This window comes from Pagrus pagrus (assembly GCF_965226575.1).
Source record: "Pagrus pagrus genome assembly, chromosome: 8".
Taxonomy (NCBI): Eukaryota; Metazoa; Chordata; class Actinopteri; order Spariformes; family Sparidae; genus Pagrus; species Pagrus pagrus.
The window spans coordinates 3,991,953-4,014,723 of NC_140192.1; the positions used below are offsets into that span (position 1 = coordinate 3,991,953).

At 44.2% G+C, this 22,771-nt stretch overlaps 1 protein-coding gene across 1 annotated transcript in view; it reads left to right on the forward strand.

The window, feature by feature from the left end:
- Window positions 1-21,151: 21,151 nt before the first annotated feature.
- The window catches only part of fam222aa (family with sequence similarity 222 member Aa), a 48,713-nt gene continuing 47,093 nt past the window's right edge, over window positions 21,152-22,771 (forward strand). The window contains exon 1 of the mRNA XM_084360454.1: window positions 21,152-22,050. The gene's annotated coding sequence lies outside the window, so the exon portion shown is untranslated. The remainder of the gene's footprint in view (window positions 22,051-22,771) is intronic.

The following is a 22,771-nucleotide window of genomic DNA, read 5'->3' on the forward strand; positions in this document are numbered from 1 at the left end:
CTCCAGCTGATGAAAGCCGGCTGCCGTCAGCAGCAAAAGATGAGAAGCCTCATTTCGTCTGAAATCAGTGTAAAATCTGCCGCCGTCATCATCGTGCGAACAGAACAGAAAGGTTAACATGCATAGCAACAGTAACGAAGGGGGGCGGGGCTTACTGAAAGGTCAGTTCTCCCTCTGATCCCTATATGTCCTGTCTGGGTGCTGCTTCCTGCCTCCGCCCACACTTCTCTCATCTTTTTTCCTTTTTCCTTTTTCCTCTCCTTTTGCTGTGGCGGTTGTGGTCGGGTGTCCTCTCGCCTCTCCTCCCCAGAGGGCCGTCTCCCGTACTCAGTTCCCCCTTATCTGCCACATCAAAGGATCTCATTACAAGCTGTGACACCAGCCCCACCCTGAGCCAACCTGTTCCTACCATCACATTTAAATAGCGTCACATTGTATTCATAATGGGTAATGTCATGCACTGCGGTCTCTGATGTCTCGATGATCCCCCCTTTCCTTTCCTTTCCTTTCCTTTCCTTTCCACTTCTCTCTTCCCGTTTCAACCCCACATGCCCGACAGACGCCCCTCTATAAAATTCTCTTTTATTTATAGCTTGTTTGCTTTTTATAAGGCAGCTGTGTAGACCAAAGTCGCTCGTCTTGTTTGATGTGCACATCTCTCATCTGTGATTACGAAGTGAATCTTAAAAAAAAAGGACAGGCTGTTAAATGAAACGACTGGAGTGGAGCCTCCTTAGTGAAGATAATTCTGCACGCATTTTATTCGCCTTCTCTCCATCGACAGCACATAATTTGTGTCTCAGATCCTTTCCGAGAGACCCCCCGGCACTCTTTCCAGCACACAGACGGGGCCTGATTTTACAATCCTTACCCGGAAACTTCAGTCTCCCAGACCCTACCTGTTAGCTGAGGAGTCCCAGAGCTGCAGACACGGCCATAATTAACAGGAGTGGGGTCCCACTCTTGTCGCTCGCCGCCCTCATTTACCCACTTAATTTATTTACTAAACAGAGCGTTGGCTCGGCTCCGCTCATGTTCCGGGTAGCGCTCTCAACACCGGCAGGGCTGTTAAAGAACAGAGCAGGGCTTTTTTCCTTGAGTGTCGTAAATAATCTCCGTGGCAGACTTTACTGGGGCCGCTGAGCGCAGCCAGAGACGAATCTGATTGTAATAGCGGATGGGGAGCTTTTCGTGAGCTGCATTCATCATGACCAATGTGAAGACAATGCTGTCCGGCAGGAATAATGGCTCTTTAACTTTGTCTCCTCTTTGTGCTCAGTGTAGTTTGACAGATATCACTCATTCCCCCACCTACAGGCAGCCAATTAAACCAGCATACAGTCCAACCTGGCTGCTCTCACTCGACTGACCCGGCTCCAGTACTCAGGTGTGTGCATGTACCCTTGTTGTGTAGCAGCGTACTGGTGGGGGAGAGGGCGCATGCAGAGTTTAGGTAGAGAAAGCACAACTGCAAGGACAACTTCTCCATCTCCTCCAGACATTTATCTGACACTTGAGAGTAATAGATGAAGGTTGCAGCATTTTTGGAAGGGGATGCTAGAGTTTTATTTCACAGGATGTTTTGTTTTTCCCGTGGAGGATTTATTTTGGCAGGGCTGTTACTCAGAAGCGCTGCTCTTTCCTCCCTACTCTCTTCCTCTCTATCTATCTCTGTCCTCTCTTCATCTCCATCCTTTATTTCTCTCTGAGGCGCTGTCTCTTCCTTACAGCCTCCCCTCCGTTTGATAAACTTTTGAGATTTTGTATAACAAAGCACACAAGAAACAGCAGCCACGAGAAGAGAAGAAGAAGAAAAAAAAAAGGACAATCACACTGTCAAGGTGCTTTGAAGAGCAGAGCACTGCAGCAGCAGATTAATGTCCTCATAAAGCGAGGGAGCTGATTTTGATGGAGGACTTTATAGATTTTGTAGGTGGACCACCTCCTTTGGGTGATATTTCTTTTCTCTTTTGTTCTACATACTTGAGGTAAAAGAGGAAAAAAAGGGTGGGGAAATGAGGGAGTGGGAGCAAGCACAGAGGTTGATGGTGACAGTGACAATAACCAGATCAGCTACACAGTCAGTCATGTATATGAAAATCTCCGCCTTGTGGGAGAGTGGCGTTGTGTTTCACTGATTATTACCCCTCAGGAACAAAGATAGTAAGTATTGCCTGTAGGCTTGTCCTGCTGACACACACACACACACACACACTCTGTCTCTCACACACACATAGTCAGAGTTTGCAAACAGCTGAAAGCTGACACTGATGCTGCACCATTTAGAGGCAATTGTCCAAAAGTGATTGGCCCCTTACAAACAATGAATCACTAGTTACTATGGAAATGGAGTCAAAAAAAGGAAACGGCGTCGGCTATTGACGTGGGCAGGTAATGAAATGATAACGACCCGCAGATGGAACGGTTGTCAAGGAGTCATTGACCTTGATTCCTCCCAGAGTTGCTCTCTGCTCCGGCTGCTTGGGGTTGATAAGAGCAAACAAGAAAATGTGCAGCATCAAAAAAGAAAGATCTGGGATCACTTTGGTCTCACTAAACATTTAAGAATGCAACACGGATGTGAAATATTTCAGATTTTTTTACCCACCCGGCCCAATGTGTATCTGTGTTTGATGATAGCAAACAAAAAGTGAGGGTGTATCCTCGACTGGTGAGCAAAGACTACTGGAGTGATAACTCAGATGGTGTTTGCTTTTTATAAAATCAAAAGCAAACAGCAGCCCTTTCTGAACATTAACTATATGTGATTGCATATTTGTCTGGAGGGCAAATGGAGAGTCTGTGGAATACAAAAGCTTTATGCTATATATCTTCCCCTTTTTTGTGGAGACCTTTTGATGAAATTCAATTTGATGGCCCAAACTGCAGTAAAAAGAGAGGCTTGATGGAGGAGAGCTGAGCCTGAGCCACGCAAGCCAGGGGTAAGGAGACCTCCCTCCGGGCCCGGCAGCCCAATCCAGTTTATTGATTTTCTGTCCTCTCCTTCAACATCTGGAATGCACCATACCCAATAGATTATGACAAACGTGCTCGCCAGAGACCAGCGATCCTCTAATTGAACTTGATGGAGTACAGTTGGGGATCAAAGGTTGGGAAAATTCAGTGACATAGCAGGTTTCTCTACTCCCACCAAAGACACTTCTTCAAAGTCTATAAAACACACTGAGGTCTCGGGGAAAAAAAGGCGTGTCCTCCGTCCAACCGTCTCTGCTCTCTTGTCTTCTCCATGGCCGTGGACAGCCAGACTTTCACCGCATCGCTGAGCACAATGGAGTCAGTGCTTTACAATAACAACCTCCTGCCAAAAGCACAAAAAAACAAGGCAGGAGAAAAGCTCAGTGCTCTATTTTGATGAAAGTAACAAGCACAGCTTGTTGTAAATAGGCTTTCTGAAGCCTGAGGCAGCTTTTCTCCCCAGGGGACGTGCTTTCTGCATCTCTCCCAGGGTTGCTGTCGCCAAAAGGTTCTCTCTGTGAGGGAAAAAGGAGGCACAAACAAGAAGTTGCTTCAGCTCTTCTGGCAAGAGGAAATCATCCCTCAGTAGGGCACACTAGCTGGGATTTACCATCCATTCAGATTAGGAATAAGATGTTGGGGTTACAATACACAATTGTGTATGGACCTTTCGCTAGCTGCATTGTTAGGATTACAGTCCAGGTGCACGCCGAGACACATTGTTAGCTGAGTGTGTCGAGGTGTTGAGCTGCTGAGGAAAGAGGTAGCGCCCTGTCTGCCTGTGAGCTCTTCCTCCTGATCCCTGATAACTCGGATGTGTGCTTATTCAAATGGGTTTTGCTCCGGGCACCCTCTTGCAAATCAGGTACCATCCGCACTGGCATTGTCACACAAATTAGAAACGGATGTTTTGGGCAGAGCAGAGGTGCAGAGTCTGTGGACATAGTTAGCCCTGGTTTCTTTGACGTGTTAGTGCCTCTCTCCACACCTCCACAGGAAGCTCAACCGCGGCACCAGGTCTTTTCTCACCTCTTTCTCCTTTAAGAGGGAAAAGGGGATGTAAAAGATGATTGTCTCCAACCTGCCACCCACATTTGAGAGTCGTTTTTTCTTTTAATAAATCTCCTCAAACCTCTCTCTTCAGTTACCTTTCTCCCCAATGCCTATAAGCCCCTCTGATCCTTTCCAATAATAATGGCATTGCCAGCCAATCTCTCTGAAAATGGGTTCAGCGCATACCTAATCCCATTTAATTACTTAGACACACAGGGCTCAGGACACACTCCTCAGGCAGCGCCCCCCTCCCTCTGTAAGCATGCCCTGTTTGCACCCCATCCACCTCTTCTCATGAATTATGGATCCCTGGCTGCAAGGCGAGGGGTGATCATTCCGCCTGCTCTGTCATAAGGCTCAGGGAGAGCCTTAGCTCAGTGTAAATATGGTGCCTGTCTGGGGTTGAGGTGCCCTATTGTGCATGGTATTAAAAGCTCACCACTCTCCCTCTCAGTCCCTCCATCGCTGCAGTGCTCGCAGCAGGGGGCAGGGGTAATCGCACAGGCCTTCCAGCACTTCGCTCAACTGCAGCCGGGCTCACGCTGACCGGCATTATGGCTGACAGTCATCATACCTGAGAGGTGGGGAGAAATGAAAAGGAGATGGAAGCTGAAAACTGGAGAAATGGGCTGAATCAGCCCGGTTTTGCTGTTGATTTGTCAGCACAAACACCGGTTTACACAGTGAGAAAACATCAACACTTTCTGTGTGATCGAATGTCAAAGTCCGCCCGACCCTGTGCTCCGGATGATGTAATGGTGATATGACTCGAACAGACAGTCCCTGAATGATAAGGGATTTTGAATGCCTTGCTTTTTTTTTTTTTTTAACAGGGATATCTGTATGCTATCTGAACACTCTGAGTTGCTGCTGTTGCCACAACCTTAGCAGCTGACTGGAGTGGAAGAGCACACTGGATAAATCATTTTGTCCACTCTTCATGTGCTCAGCTGACAGGATCAGACCTCTCCTTTACGGCTGCTATCACATGCCTCGACTGCACGTACTTCTGGGGGATGATATACCGTTCTCTCGTGTCACTACCTGGTTCGGACACGTGATGACATGTTTATTGAAAAAACGTCTATGAGAGCCTTCATCGGGGTCGTATACAACCACCAAAACAGCTAAATAAAGCACACGACGGCCACCTAAGGACTCCATAATTGGCAATGTCACAGCTCTCCCCTTGCCCTAGGAAAAGAAAAGAAAGATGATGTCTGTGTCAGCTCTGAGATGGTTCGATGCTGTCTGTCAGGGCCCTGAGCACATTTCCCTGAGCTTGATACAGACAGGGCTTGTCTCGCTGCCCTCAGCAGCAGACAGTCGTCTCATCTTTATCTCTCCAGATTTCTACCTAATCTGTTTCTCTCCCCTTGGCCTCTCTTCATGAATCTGTCATAAATCATTTTTGGATTCTGGCCCCGTTTGCACAGACGGTTTCATAAAGGGAAAGGAATGGGCATCAGATATCCAGACTAAATAGCGATCAAATTACACGGGATATGAAATGCTGTAGTTTGGAATCCATTATACTACTCAATAAGAGTCTTCTCACTGTAATATGTCAGCTCTGGCCCTGAAGGGACAAAAGCACAGATGGTACTGTATATGTGCAATATGCATATGACTGAACAGTCTAATAACTATGGTTGACAGCTGAGTGAACAACATACAAGCTCAGTGCACACAACTTGTTAAAAATAAAAGCCTGCCTCTATAAGTGTCTTACCATATGTACATTCACATTTGCCAGACTGATGCTGATTTTTTTTAATATCACACAAAGAAGCTCAAAAACACAATGAAACCTTGGAAATGAGTTCGCAGTTTGCTTTCAAGCCGCCCACACCAGGTGCTCTTATCCGTAAATGAGGGTCCATGTTATGCTTAGCCTTTTCCACTGGTTGCATTGATTCTGCAGGTTAATTACAATGTTTTTTTGTTGCTTTTTTTTTGTTTTTTTTTCCTCATTTCAAGGTTTACATGAAAACAACTAATTACGTTCAATAACAAAACTAAAGTGATGATCGCACTTAATGGACCGGACCTATCTTCTTTCCATCTGTTTAAAACACTGCCGTTTTTTTTTCGGTTTTTTTTTTTTTTTTCTAAAGGGCTCTTCATTTTCACAAGCATCATTGAAAAATCCCGTCGCCACGGCAACGGCAGACTCATTACATTTAATCCACTAATTGCTAACTAGCTCCACAATTGGCTGTAATTGCTTCGGGGACACGGTTAACCCCTCGGTTGGTATGCAGAGCAAGGCTACTTTCTGCCGGCGTCGGGACAAAAGGCCAAGAAATGAAAGATGGTGCGGTGGAAACCCCGCCTACAAAAAAATCCAACAACCACCACCCCAACCACCGCACAGGACATAAAAAATATAAGAAAAAAGTCACTCTCCGTCCTCATCATCCAAGCATTCTTAAATCTCCTAGCGCAATATTAATTAATGGGGATGGTTGCCATGGTGATTGATCACCATATTCTCTGTCAGCAGTACTTAGTCAAATGGGCCCTAATGTTTGTTTGTTAATGGAGCAGTAAACAATACTGCTGGAAGTCTTTTATTACCTCCTCAGCAGCTCTGCGAGCACCTGGGCCATTCAACCGCACACTGTACACCCCAACATCAAATGAAAGAGAGGAAATCTACTCGCTCTGATAAATTGCAATTCTTTCGGCGCCCATGGTCGGCGAGATTGGGCAACGGAGACGGTAAGAGACCCTACATGACGGTATTGTAATATATTGAAGCCATTACAGGCTGCAAAAATCGCTGCTACATGTAATGACTTGAAAAAAAAAAGAAGAAGCGAGCTACATTATAAAGGACATCCGAGTGCACTCAGCGTGCAGACGTCTGTCAGGACAAAACAAAGGCTCCTTTTATGAGATCAGTAATCTTTGTATTTATGTAGGTGGTGTCTTTGATGGTATCAGTGTTGTCCTTAAAACGAGGCGCATAAAATGAGCGTGTGATGATGAAAACGTATAGGGTGTCCAGTGTGAAGACTGCTTTTAGGGGCTGGTGTGCGTGTTCGCATGTTGGTGCTGGAGTATGTTTTAGTGTGTGTGTATGAGTCAGGGCACTGAACAAACCCAAACCCCTTTGAAGAGTGAAAGGCTCAAAGGATGGAGAGGCAATCCGAGAACTTCACAGGCGCAGAGGGGAAATTGCCTTGAACCTTGAGGTGTATGAAAGTGCAATTTGTGTCCCATCTGTTCTGCTTCCCTTCCATTAGGAGGAAGGGTGCTCTAAGGCCACCAAGGAGAAAATGCCCCTGTGAGGGTCTCTGGGTACACAGAGGCTCTGGTAGATTTAATTTACCAGACCAGTCATTCCCCTTTTCCCTCTCTGCACTATTAGAGCTTTGAATGTTATTACCTTGCTCCTCTTTGTCATTTTTTCACCCTCTAAAATGAAAGAACAATGTGTTTTGGTTTGGGAAAAAAATTTAAAAACGTACCTGACAGAAGTCGGATTCATGTCTACGTGTGAGCCAATAAGCGATTTGGGCTGTAATATTTCCACACCATATTGACCTTTTTTTTTTTTCCCCCGGTCGAGGTGAGAACACAGGAGAAGAGAGAATGAAAATGAGAGCGAGACAACCCTGCAGCTCTGTTGAGAGAAGAGTCTCTCCACCTTCACTGAATCCTGTCTCTGTCATACCACTCTGCAAAGTGGATGGATTGGCTTCCTTAACTTTTTGCCCTTTCTTCTGAGGGATTTGCATGACAGAAGCCGGGAGAGAAGTTTGTTGCCTGGGCAACTGATTGCCTCCATTTGCAGTTGGAGCAGAGGTGTTACTAGAGCAGTTGGAAACCATGGCACCACGGATTAGATTAGACGTATACTGTACATGTTTGTCAGGACTGAGGTAGTAGAGTGAATTACAGGCATCGAAAAGAGCCATTATCACCAATTCACACAAAAGGCTTTTCCATCAGATCTGGCTCCGGCTCAGGAGTTTAATGTTTTATTCAAGATTTGACGGGAATTATTTTTCGCAATGAAACTGCTGCTTTAAAACACAACCAATAAACTCCAGCCAGCCCGTCTCCTCCTTCTCTTTACAAGGTGTTGTGAAGACTTTCAAGCATTGTAAAGCTAAAACAAGCCCTGACCATATATAACACAGTGGTAGCTGTTTGCTGTCCCACTGTGCTAATCAAATAGGCCCTATTTAATTATATGTTTATGGATACAGTATTTAAGACTTTACTTTAAATTTTGTGAAGTTGTGCTTTAATCCAGATCTTTCCAACACTGTTCAAACCCAGAGAAATCCACAAATTTACTCAACGTAATAGTGAGTTTAATTGTTGGCCCGTCGCTATAACTTCTCCGGTTCTCTCTCTTCTTCTTCCCCTGTCCTCTCTGTAAAGTTACGCTCATGAAGAAAAGTTAAAATTTCTCAGTTTCAGTTGGCAGACACCATTACAGTTCATAAACTCCCAGCAATGGAGGTCACCTCCACGGGAAAGATAAATACATTCCTTAATCACTGAGTTAAAAAGTCATCTCTGAGCTCTCCTCCTGTTGGTAAAAGTCTCCGGATCAGACCGGACAGAACCTGGTGTGACTCCAGGTGTTTGTTCCTCCAGAAGCCTCCATGGAAAGGATCCACAATGACTCTGAGTGATTACAGGCCTGTAGCCTCGGCCTCACGTAGTTATGAAGTCAAAAGTTGATTAAAAAGGACTGGACGGTGCCGTGTTGCTCCACCATGATGTCTTTACAGTAGCCCAGAACAGACAAACCTCACACTGGCTCGAGAGAGGGCCTTTCCTGCATGCTCTGAAGGGAAGGCTGAGGCGAGGGCTATTCATTTTGTTGCAATCTGCGATCTCACCACTAGATGCCACTAAGTCCCAAACGCCTTTAACGCCACTCGGCCTCGTCTGACTCCGCCAGACGTTTCCTGCTCCCAGCTGAGGTGATTATTTCTTATTTCAGCATTTTAATTTGACTTAATCCTCCACCTTATTTAGTGTTTGCCTCACAAACCACCTCAATCTGCTCACCTTGCTTTTCCCTTCTGTTCTCTTTTCCACCTTGCACACACTCGTCCTGCCACGCCCTGTTTCTCTCTGCTCTGTTTTGGATTTTTCACCCCTGATTTCATTTTATCAACAGCAGGTGCACAGGTAAGATTTGGGTCACATCGTACAGATTACTTTATTGGCATAACTTTATAGGGCCCTTGAGTAAAATGTGTAGTTGATGTTTTTCCTGAGCAACTATAGGGTGACCGAGGTGGGACTTGGAATTAGTCCAACATGTATATCTGAGAGGAAAACAAGACATGTTCACACTCTATTTATATTTCTATATTTTTAGTACCGTATGTTGTTTTGCTCATAAAGTCCACAGCAAATTCCTCGTATGTGTAAACTTACTTCTGATTCTGAAGACAAGCTTTGCCGCATTTATGTTTATCATAAATTGTGAAAGCCAGCCTTTACATACAGTCAAACATCTTTTGTTATTTATAGACGTGTCCGTTGCCTTCGTTATATTTATTCTGCTTCGTTTATTTTGTGGTTTCAGTGTTCTGTTTAAAGAAATGTAAAATGTTCTGTGCATCATCTACTTTTTTTGCAGTCGGCAGGTGTGGTCCCTTCAGAGGCACCCGTTTAAAAGAAGTAAGGTCACGGGTGCAGACACCTCACCCCTTCCCTCACTAATATAGTGAGTCCCAGTGGCACCTTTCACTGAACCGCTCGTCTCGACAAATTGATTTCCATGTGTGAAACAGAGAGTCGTCCCCGGAGACAACAGCTCCCGAAACCCTCTTCGCACGTATATGCTTGCTAATTTAGAGGAAAAGGACAGAAAATGAATGTGAAATCGAAATGGGGTAGCATTGCGAGAGAGATATTAAAAGTCGAATGGGCGGGTGGGTGCGTGTGGTTGGGCGATTAGAACCACAGTTTATATAGAGGAGAGTGCACAAAGTCCCTATTGCCAACTGTGAAACAAATGGCATCTAAATTGAATAATTCAGTCTGGGGGAGAAAGACGTGGGATTTGCACACAAAGACTGAGTGACAGATAGAGTGAGAGGAGAGGCAGCCAACCTTTAACAGAGCCGGAGAGAAAAGACAGTAAATGGCAAGTTAGATTAATAGATTGGCAAGGTCTCACAGAAGATGGGATAATAATTCACCAAGCGAGAGAAAAGGCAGCTTCTTTTTGAGGTCAGAGTTGAGTGAAGAGGAATTATGAAGATGGAAATATGAATATTGAATAATGCAGTCGAGATCCTTCCATGAAACAAAAAAGGGATTAAGAGTGGTAGGAAGAGTCAAAGGTTAGAAGCAGTTATGGAGGAAAAAGATAGAAATGAGTCAGGTGGGTGGAGAAGAAAGAGAAATATGTGAGGGGAACTGAAGCGTAGTGGAGACAGAACAGCTGGAGGAAGACGAGTGTGTGGTGCAGGACAGAGGTCAAGGTGTTATTATAATCCACATCCAGCATTCGCCGTCTAGCTGGAGTGCCTCACCTCTGTCTGGGCACTCTTTAACCAGCGGCTGACGTGCAGACATGAAAGTGGCAAACGGACATGTAAATGAACACCTGGATTTCTGAGGGAGGTTTTTTTTTTTTTTTTCGTATCCGGTTTTCTTAGAGAGTAATTCTGCCTGAGCAAATACAAATCAATCCAAAAGTCATTTCTGTCATGGTGAAATGGGAAATGGACTATTTAATTTTTACAAAGCAACCTCTAGCTCCGGCTAATTGCATGCAGCTTATTTCGGCTGGTTTCTCTTCCCATGTGAGGTGACTGCCTGTTTCTATTCTGCTCCGGCTCTCGTTTTTTTTTTTCAAACATTTTTTCTCTGTTCTCATTTATTCTTTGTGCTTCGAGTTAAGATGTCCTGCTGGGATTGTTAAACAGCTTTCAACACAGACTTTTAACCTGCACCTCTCAGTCACGGTCACGTCCAAACACTTTATTTTTCTGCCGTATCTTTGTTCATGTCTGTGTTATTTTCCTGCTTTATTTTCCACTGGCAGTATGAGCTTCTGTGTCTGTAAAAGCAGCTGCTCAACACAGTTTCACTGCAACTTTAAAGCTATAATCAGAATTTATATTTTACCAGAGAATCATGTGACTACTCATATGTGAAAGAGGTTAATTGTAACGATGAACCGACAGGTGATTATCACAGGACTCTGCACTTCCTGTCAGCTGTACGGGACTTTTTTTCAGAGACCCAGAACAATTCATGTGCTGCCTGACCGTGTTTATTTTGTTTTTCCGACACTATTCCAGCAATCAGCATCGAGTGCCACGCATAATTTGATTCAGGAGAACCTTAAGTGTCAGTCTGGCTCATTTAAAGTCTCAATTTTGCATTTGCTTAGTCTGAGAATAGATGATTCATCGAAAATTGTGTGCTTTCTCTCACTGTGAACTTTTTTTAAATTTAAAAATATGTACTTGGCTGCAACCATCGCCTATTTACCCAGAGGAAGAAACTGTGTGCAGAACTTGATGTCGTGATCATGTTCACTACGGAGCCCCTGAAGGCCCAAACAAGACCTGTGTGATACCACAGAAAAACTCTGCTGGCTTTTTGAAGCACATTAATAGGATTAGCAGGTCAAATTTTATTACATGTTTTAAAACAATAGCTTTTTTTAGCGGCTGGAGTCTGTCTGTGTTTTTCAGGGTTAAGCTCGGTGATGTAATTTTCTGGCCTGCAACTTTGTACTGTTCTGGTTTTGCTCTCACAGCTCTCATAGCGCCATGTAAGTGCTTTAAAAACCCCACTGCATGCTACCTGCCCAGCATCAACTGGCAGACAAAGTTAGCAACTAGCTGCCGAACAAATTCGAGCATTTAGCTGCTAAAGTGACGTTTCACTCAGGAGGATCTGACCACAGCTGAGCTACAAGAGAGTTAATGGTGGCCAGAAGCAAGTAGCTCTCTAGCAGGTTTGCCATTTGACCTTAAAATTTAATATGTCAGCGTTATGTTAACGGCTTCTCGAGGACATTGGCTATGTCAGTTTATTTATTATAGTCTTTCGTAATGTCTCTGGGTCGGGTAAGTCATAAAATTAAACCGATTTTCATGAACGACTGCTGAGGATGAACTGAGGAGTCGCACAGGAAAGAAGCTGCTCTGTAGTCTGGTGGTAAAGTTTACTTTGTTTCACTGTGGTCAATACAGTTATCAACCTCACATAGGCACACATAGATTTACCATTTCTTTGCTATGCATCCTGCAAAATGGCTGAGTTAACTAGTATTAAAATTAGGCTTAAATCAAATGCTTGTACCAGCCAGATCAAGATCTTTAGACGCAAGGCAGCGGTGTTTCAAACTGCTTTTGTTCTGCCAAAAACAACAAAAAATGAAGTTTGCTATATAAGCTAATATTAGCCACATTGCATATCATCCTTCCAGTCAGAAACCATCAGGACAAAAGAAAAATCAAAGTCAAAAACATATGTGAGGGCTCAAAACAACCAGCCAGGTAAACTTAACAGCATCATGTTTTTTGCCTCCTGTAGTTAAAACTTATCAGTTTATAGCATCAACGTCTCTGTAATAATTTTGGCTTCACTATTCAGTCGCATCAAGGACGATTTGTATGGAGTTAAGTAATTGGACCAAGAATCCAATGAGACAGTTTCAGTGTGGTGATTGCTTCCAGGAGACAGCGGTGCTTGAGTGTTGTGGAGAGGTTGTCTCTAATGTGATTAGCTGTCTGTTTCAAATTAAACACAAGCCAATAATGAAACTAGGGACAAAGTATCTCATTGTCCTTAGCAATCCCTACAGATATCCTCACTTCTCTGTTTCTTTCTTTGCTTTGACAGCTTTTGTTCCGCCTTTCATTTCCAGCCCTTGTCCTTTCAAGAGACAGACAGTAGAGAAGAGGTGAACGTGTGCGTGTGTGTGTGTGTGTGTGTGTGTGTGTGTGTGTGATTGTGTATGTATGTGTGTGTGTTTTGGGGGTGCAGGGTGGGTGAAAAGGAGGGAGCACTCAAATCCCAGTGGCTCTGGGGAGCTGTCAGAACTGATAGTGCTCTATCACTTGCGAACGGAGGTGCAAAATTGGGCAGAGCTGAGCACTGCGCAAAGCAGAGGATGATGGTCCCTCTGTCCACTGGAGCCTGACTGACTGAGATGGAGAGACATGGAAAGTGTTCAACCAGCTGCCTCACAACTTGAAATGAACAAGGCTGAGCAATTCAAAAATGCAACACGAGGAATTCAGAATACAGTAACTGGCAACAACAAGGACGACGAAAACCCACCGGATGTTCAAATGTTGGATCCATAAATGTAAAAGCGTGACTTTAGATAAAGCTGTTGTTTTTCTTCTTTTCATTACTTGTACCATTAAAGCAATACTTTAACGTTTTGTGAGGCGCTTACTCGTTTTCTTACTGAGAGTTAGATGAGGTCGATCAATACCACTCTCACATCTGTAGGGTATATATATGCAGCAGGAGATGGTTAGCTTAGCATTAAGAGTGGAAGCAGCTCCAAAAAAGCCACCTACCTGCACTCAGGCTGCACTCACACTCAGCCCAGTTGCTCCGTACTGTGCCGAAGCACGATTGTTCCCAGCTGGCCAGCACTCACATCGCTCCGGCCGCAACCGGGCCTGAGCACGGTCACCTCTTGAACATGACTTTACTGACTTTTTTGTGGCATTTGTGGCTTATTTTATGTGGTTTTGCTCACAGACGGATTTCTTGATTCTGCAAGGCGGCATAATACGCATGATTATACTTCATGTCCACGTTGCACACCGTGCTTGTGCTCGTGCGTGAGCATGGGTTTCTGTGGGGATTTAACAAACAAAATACAATATGTTAATTAGCGTGCATTGGAGTTGCTGGCAGGCAGATTTTGTCCTCTTTTGAACAGACCCAGGCGAGCTGCTTCCCCGTCTCCAGTTTTTTTTTAATGCTATGCTAAGCTAGCTGCCTCCCTGCTCCAGTTTCATATTCAGCAGACAGACATGAGAGCGGTGCGAATCTTCTCATCTTACTCGTGGCAAGAAAGCGTATCAGTGTAATTCCAGCAATGTGAAACAATTCCTTTAAATCGTTTTGAAAATGCTAATTCAGTAATTAAGAGCTTTGTTGTGAATGCATCGGCATCAACAAACTGTACAGAGCGTACTGCAGTATCTACTGTCTTCATAGTCTAGGCTACTGTTTGTGCAGTTATAAAATCCAAGGAAGTACGAACTCGCAATCTTAGAGCATGAACATCAAACTCTACACTCCCATCATCTCATTTTACAAGCAGAAGGAGCGGCCGTCTTAAATTGGTCGGTTGGCCCACCAATCAGGTCACTCTGCAGGCTGACATCTCTCAGAATACCATGAATTAGGGACGCAAATTGTCGGCAATATCTTTTATTGATAGTTGGCTGTCCCAACAATTGAGTATTGGTATAATCATTAATAATATACTAAATATGCTGGATTGTTTCCAGTAGAAAACCGTTTCAGCTGGCTTGATGTGTGTTCGATGCCAGAGCTCCCGTCTGTCGCTGTTCAACAGCTGGCCCGACAAACTCAACCCATACTTAGGCTACTGAACTGCTAAAATGTAATAATGTCAGTCTGAATGTCTTTTTGTAATTTGGGAATTACAAATTACTCTCTCATACCAGTATTTTGTATTTCTGGTTAATCATTAACGTCCCCTCTACGAATCACATCTGGACCAATGAGGTGACGTTAGCGTTACATCAAACGGAGGAGAAAAACATCTGTAGTCAGTCTGAAGTGTGACCCGACTGGTGGGTCAAACAACATATTTAAGATGGTTTCTCCTTTTGTTTTGTAAAATATCCTTTTAACACTGTTATTAGATATCACAGACGAAGGGTCGGGATGCTTTTGCTCTGATTTTGTCGATCCTTGATCTTCTCCTCCACAGGTGTGCAAACGTTTTGCTCTGTGGATATGTGGAACTTAAAATACTTTCTCGAAATGACGATGAAGAGCTTGTGATTTGGTTAAAAGCACTGAAAATAGGCTATTCAGTGGACTTCAAAGTCAAGAATCACCTTCCAAAAGTGCAATATATGGACACATAACAGCCGCGAACTCACTCACATGTCAGCAGATTCGTCTTCATGAAGGCTAAGAAGACTTTTTGGTGCAGTTGAAAACTTGGACTGGACATTGAGTTGGATTTTGTTTCTCCATTCACAACTTGTTTTTATTTTTTCCAGCTGTGAGCAGCTCCTCTAGATTTGTTTTCATTACACTGTGGGATGAAAGCGTCCTTCAACAGCACAAAAATCAAGTTATTCAATATTTTTTTGGGTGCACTTAATTCTGTCACCGCTCCAGAATAAACACGCTACATACTTGAAACCTGCTTAGAATAATGTCGTATGAAATGAGGACATAGTGAAGGACTTGTTTTAAACTTGAAGTCACGTTTTCATATGATTTTGGCATCAATATTTATTTTATTATCTAATTTGCCACACAGATGTACTGCATGGTAAAATATCTGTGACTTTTAAATGTTCTGTGTGATTTAGCTGCTTCCTCGAGTCATTAAATTTAAATCTTAACAAACACAGTGTATTCAGCGGCCTCTCACCTGTCACAGACACCAGTGCTGAGCTGACTCCGGCTTTGTATGGAGAGAGGCGAGATAACAATATGTGCAGCTCTCAAACAACAGTGAGGATGGCTGTGCTCTTGGCGGACCTGCCTGTACCAGCTGCCGTTAGAAGGAAAAGCAACACATTGTGAGTGGCTTCCTTGACAGACAGCAGCATCGATTACGTTGCTACTTTAAAGGGTCCGTTCGTCCAAAAATAAAAAAAATCAGTCATTATCTACTAATCCACACGCCGATGGGAAGTCGGTCAGGCAAAACAGCGTCGCAGCGGCAACAAATGATTAAAAGACGAACAACAAAAAACATGAATTGATTAGAAAAAATGTTATAATGACACTTTACAAGCTGAGTTCTTCACTGTAGCTGCTAAATGTGTTAGTGCGCACCGCCTCTGAAGTAATGTAGGTGCACAAGCTACGCAAGGGTGAAAATAACATCTTTTCAAATCAGTTTGGGATCTTGGGGCCTGCACGGAGCCATTTTATGTTCGGGGGTGGTTTGTTTTTTTACGTTTAAGTCAGAGAATGCTCCAGAAATGTTTTGTGGATGACAAAACTTCACCTGAGGGGGAGTGGATAGTGACTTTTTTAGTATTTGGTACTTCAGGTTTTCTAGTTTTAATATCATGATGCAAACACTTGACTGTTTTTCTTAAATATTATTCATTTTCAGCACATTTACAAAAAAGGATTTGCATAAAGGTGTTGAGAAACTCTAGAAAAAGGTGTTAAAAGTGATTTATTTTCTTACAGGATAGGCGTCACCTCCCGTGTGTCTTCAGTTTTTACGAGGAGAAAGTGCCGCCGTGAAGTTGAACGGGCTCAGGTGTGACGGAGGCGACTGACCCGGCCCACTCGAGCACATTTATGCTCCCGTTTAATGGAGAAATGTAAAGACCTGACGATGTGAGATAAACCACATGACTGTCTGCATGTTTCGCTAGCAATCGATTTTATCTGATTTCAGTTTGTGCTTTTCACGCTCTTGTGGCCGAGTGCAAAAAAAAAAAACAGTCACCAGCCAAAAGCGCACTCGTCCCAAACATTAAGGGGGCACCACCACATAACCTCAACTCATCCTGTCTGCAAACTGTTTCCTGTGTGTATCTGAAGGCTCCGGGTTGTGTATCATGAAGACATCTCTGACTGGTCACACAGGAAACCAGATGGTTTTGAGGGTTGAACCAAAACACTGTTGAAGAAAACAGCCTTCCAAGACATAAACATGTGACAATCCCTGTGTCACGTCAAGTCAGCTTCACTTTCAACTGCTGCCTTGAGTACAAAACAAGGTTACAAAGCACTTCACAGAGAATCACTCTCAGCCGAGAGAGACACACTGTCCTTCTTGAACAGAAACAGACTTTTTGTTAAGTCAAACTACCTTTAACACAAAACTGATGAAAAATAAACAGAGCAAACTTTGAGGAAATTGATTGAAATGTCACTCTTTGCCCGAGCGAGGCCATCGGAAAAGAATGTGTCTTATTGGTATTTCTGACCTACCAACCGAACACGTTTCTGAGGGTTGCTCCACAAGCAAAAGGGCTGCAATAGCAAACACATAGTTCTCCTGTAGTTTCAGTGCGGACGTGATGTTGCCAACAGCCAGAGAGGAGACGGAGGGATGTTGTAAAAATACCAAAGTTCGGGAGTAACACTTCTTCGTCTGGGTCTGTGTGGGTGCTCTGGCCTCTGATCTCTGTCCTGGCTTCCCCTCGTCTCAACAACATTTGGCTGTCAGTACAAAGTCTCCGGGGAGACATCTATTTGCCAATTGCTGAGACTTAAAATATTGCAAAAGATGCTTGTCTTGTCAAGCACTTGCAACAGCGGGAATTGATATATGCTTACTCATACAGTATTATTGGAGCCAGCAGCCTTTGACTTCACAGTGCGTCAACTGAAGTTGGCCTCCTGCGGTGCTTATAAGTGCTGAAATAGGGGTCAGCAGTGCTCTATTCATTTAAGATGTTGATACTGTCAACAGGACGGAGAAGTCTTGTGTCTAACTGGTGTCTTGATGGTTTTAGCTGCAGGCCTTCTGCTCTTTCGCTCAGCTCTCTGCTTTCATGTGAATCTCTTCTCGCTCCTGTCAAAGACATTTAACGCAACACTATGGAGACTCAACCCCGCAGAGTGGTGGTGTCATCCTCGCAACATTATCCCTGCTTATCAAGCCTTCCGTCTACCGCCTTCATCTGTTTGATACTTTCGTGCCCTCTCTCCCTCTTTCCCTCTCCAGTCTGCTCTTCCTCCCCTGCCACCTCCGGCTGCCCCCGATCTCATCCTCCACCTCTGTGTCCTCTAACCACTTGACACCTTTTCAGATTCATCCCCATCAGTTGGCAGACAGCGTGCATTTCAACCCGCGGGGCACAATGCAGCGATCCACGCGAATCAATGGCAGATAAATCAATGCTATCTCTTTTTTCCATGCCTCTGCTGCCATCGATTTTTTTTTTCTGTTACTTTGCTGTTTGTGGAGACTTGAACTTTGCTCAATTAAACTGAGTTCACTTTCAGGAACAAATTGTAGCAGTGTAAGGCTTTCAGCTCGGGAGACAGACACTAATGTTAGCTCTGGACGGGGCGTACAAGAGCTTTATTTATGAGATGCCCCATTCGAACAGAAGCTGCAGTGGTTTTTACTGAAGCTGAACCTGGATTTATTGGTATTGTGAACCCCTCTTTCAGATGAGGCGTGCTGAAGGCTCGCCTTGATAGTGAGGTCTTTCATTTTGAACTGCAGCTAATACCTAAAACAGAGACAAAGCAAATACCCTTTGATCGTGTTTACCAAGAATGAAGGAGCCCCAATTAGCATGTGAATAACCCCTGCTTTGGTGTTTCAGTAAAGCGCTCATAGGTTGCTTTTGGCAGGGAGATATTTAATGTGATTTCATATCCAATCTCGGGGCTTTAGATCCTGTCATTGGGAGTGATTTCTGGGAAATGCACAGACTCAGACATATCATTTTGAAAACTGCATTTAATATAGCCCACAGAAAATTATCCACTGTGATATTTCGCTAGTCTCCCCCATAAATAATTCATTGTTTTTATGTGCCCTCATGCTGCCTTGGGGATTGGAACAGCTGAGTGTTTTCACAACGTATTTGTGTCCAATCTTCTGCGTATTGGGCGCACTCTAATCAAACCACAGTAAACATGCCTTGAATGTTTGTTGAGTCATCTGCTTATCAGCTAATCAAATGGCTTATTTGCCTGCCTGCCTGCCTCACTGGAGCACAACACAGCTCTGGTTGAATATTTTTCAATTAATTGTTCATCTGTTTGATTGACTGTGCAGCCACACGGGCGTAGGTGATATGATTGAACTCCACAGGCTTTAATGTATGCACTATAGGTCCGCCGCAGCAGTGAGGGGGAGATGTGATTGCGGTGAATACATTTAAGGGATTGTCAGGCGCTGTGGAAACTTCACCCCCGGCAGGCACCGACCGATCCACTGTTCTGTTTTGATATCATGTAGCTGTAAGACCACATAAAAGACCCCATGTGAACACACACTATGCACCTATTTTTCTTTTTTTTTTCCTGTGGAAGAACTAGCATGAAAGTGCAAGTCATAGAGAGAATTTCAAAGGCAGAAGCCAGGACAGCGACATGGAGCTGCCAGGGATTGGTGAGCAATCAGATAGGGCAGAATTGATGACCTGGCTCAGGATGGATTTCTTGGAGCGGGCTGCCAGACCGAGGTAATACTTTCAGGCTCTTATCAGCACTGGCATAAGCTGAGTGCTGCATCACCCACTTCCCAGCGTCAGCTTATTATGAGAGTCCATGATGTGTGATTGCTTGTACTGCCTTTGTGTGTCCCGAGGTCTGCGTGCACCGGACACAGTTGGCAAGAAGAAGAAGAAGAATACTAAAGTATTGTGTGTGTGTGTCACAGTAAACCCTCCACTTCCCGTCTGTTGTAATGACGTATTGCGAGGTTTACTGTGACTCATGTGGGCTGGAGGTGTCATTGAAAGTATCCTGCAAAGTTAAGTAGACAGTCACATATGTGTCGGGCTTTACAAAGATCGTCTCGCTGGAATATATTTAGGTAGTTTAACATTTTTAAGGTAGAAGGATTTAAAGTGAGCGAGCCGGTGTGTTCTCACAAGAGCTGATGCATGAAATGATCCATGTTCAGGGACATTTTAAGTGCGTGTGATGCATCCGACAGTGTAGATCAATTAAAGGATAAGTTCAGCAAAAAAAGGAAAGTTCAGTTATTATGTTTTCGTCCCCAATCTGATGGAAAAGTCAGGTGACGTTTATCGTATTTCTGGAGCTTCGCAGCAAAACAGTGTTTCAGCGTTCTCTTTAAGAAGTGACGTAGGTGGGGACTTGTTTTAAAACGTTAAAAGAATAACTGGGAAAAAGCATGAAATGACCCTCTATGAGTCTCTAGAAGCCCTGAGGTCCCAAATGAATTTGAAAAGAAAGCGCGGTCGAGCTCATGCACCCACGTCAGACAGCGACATGTGCGCTAACGCTTTAGCTTTGCAGCTACGGTGAAGATTTAAGCTTAAAAAATGGGGTGAATATTGTCTTTTCATATCAGTTTGGGATCTCTGGGCTTCTGTAGACTTGGATTACACCGATGAGCTCTATGAAGCCGTTTTATGGTTTTACAGTTGTTGTTTTTTTATGTTTTAAAACAAGTCCCCATCTACTTTAGTTGTTTAAGAGAACGCTGCGACGCTGTGAAGCTCCCAAAGTGTTTTGTTGACTCTGAGCCCTCACCTGACGGGACTGAGCAGGTAACGACAAGTGAATTTTCATTTTCTGGTGTAAATGTTCCTTTAATAAATCCGCGTTCATAGAGGACAATAAACTTTTTGTCTCTGGGTGAAACTTCTGTTATTATAATCTATCTGTGTGCAGTATATTTGTCCTATAGGAGTTTCAAACCAATTAAGTTAAATAGCATTTTACAGTCAACAATTCATAAGCAGTAGATTGATTCTGCATGCTAATCACAGTTAATTGTGTTCTGGTTGCATAATAACACGTTATGCCTCCCTGTGGAGCAGCCGCCGAGCACCATTCCCCTCAGCTTGAGGTGAATCAGTGTGTTTTTTTTTGTTTTTGCTCAAGGGCACGTCTGCAGAGCAGATTGCCTGCAGGTTTGAGCCCAGTGTTCCCATTAACGGAGGGGCGCCTTCAACCTTTAACTGGCTGCTGATAAGAATCAAAGAGTGATTAAAGATCTCAATCTGCATTCCGCCACCGCAATTTATATCGCACGTTTTTTTTGTTTTTTTTTCTCTTTTCTTATTCCGCGAATAAACAACGTGGTTTCAGACGCTTGGACGCCGAGCATCTCTATGGTAACAGTCCTCAATTACCGATGATTGGCCAACCCGTGGGAATGTTTCTATTCCCTCAGTGCAGTGATTGGTCGGTGGGCGGTCTGTGCAGCCTGACAGTCTGCAGCGTTCCGGGTTATTGTCAGTCTCGGCAGCTCGGCACAAGGGCAGGACCGCATCCCGGAGCTGCCTGAAGCTGCGAGCTCTTTATTCGCACGTAACCATTTCTGATTTGGTTAATACACCAAAGAGAGCAGCACGGAGCATCGCTGTCGAGGTTACTTCACAGCCTCAGCTGGAAATCTGAGTCTGAATCGGGAGGCAAGACATCCGAGAGAGAGGCTGCCGACACCGCGGAGAAAGTGACGGACGGAGCAGAGCCGAGCACCGGGATATTACATCGCATCAGTTTAGGATATTTCAGGCAGCTGCTTCGGCCCAGCCTTGATTTCTTTCAGGGTATCTTCACACAATATTGCCTAGATAATATTACAAACATCTGCATGATTTAATTTACCTAAGGTCGTCCGTAGTGAGCAGGCGGACCACTTTAAACCCATGCGTAACAGCGGTGGATTTGGGAATACTGCGTAGCAGTTCAACCATCCAGTCCTTCGACTCACAGGTCTGTTATTTGGAGCTATATACAAGCGAGCAGAAGAGCAACCAGGACCTTTTTACTGTGTTCCGGAGGCTAAACGTTGAAAACCCGAGGCGCGCTTGGTGCGCAATCCTTCCGAGGACGCTCCTAAAATTGCCGACCTGCGCTTTTGCCCTCGACAAAAATTGGCAGCCGAGTCGAGAAAAAAGGCAAAGCTTATTAACTTTGCATGCTAGGGGCTGTAGTGTGGAATCTAATTCGCAGGGTTACCGGTGTATTTGCATACCATCGGAAGAAGAGGATAAACTTAATCAACATTTGACATCGACAAAGCGGCGGCTGGATTTTGGAGAACAGAATGAATCCTTTTTAATTTGGAGCACAGAAGTATGAAGCAGATTGCTCAGTGAATGCTACAATCTGCATGGAGTTCTAGTCTGCACCACGGAGCAATTTATGGTAAATATCTTTTCTTCTAAATGTTCTGTTTCCTGATGCAGGATGGTTTTGGGTCGTTCTTGGTAACCATCCCTGTCAGAGCCTCGCTGAATCCTCCTCGGAGGGTTAAATAGAAGGAACAGCTGAAAATGACGAATGTTTGTAAATGTTTCCTTTCTCCCAGGATGCTTCTCGCAGAACGATGTCTCAGATTTAAAACCCTTTTGTTTCCTTTGCGTGACCCACAATAATAATAAAATTTAAAAAAAAGGAAGTGTTGTAAAAATCGACTTGTTAGAGAGCCGCTCCCGGATGGCTTCAGGAACTGCTTTGATGTGTCATATTGGTCTTTTCAAGTATGGGTAGCAATTAAGTGTATTGTCGAGGGTATTGCACCGCAGGCACCACAGGCAGAAATAGTGTGGCACTAGAGGAGTTGCGGCTCAGAGCAAAAGGTGCGAATTTTTCATCTGCACGCCCCCGTGCGTCACTGCGTGTGGGGAGGGCGACTACAGTGTCTGCTGCAATTAGTGATTTTTCACCCTGGAGTGATAATGACATACAATCTCTTTTTATGGCGCGCCTGCATATTGTGACAGGCTTTTATCAAGGAACTCATAAAATTCATGGAAATGTGCGTAACACTGTAAAACTTTTCACTTTGTGCTCGGCGACACGGATGATGCTCTGTGCTGCATTGAGGTCTGGAGGCAATTTGTCATTGTCCTGTGAATTCTTCAGC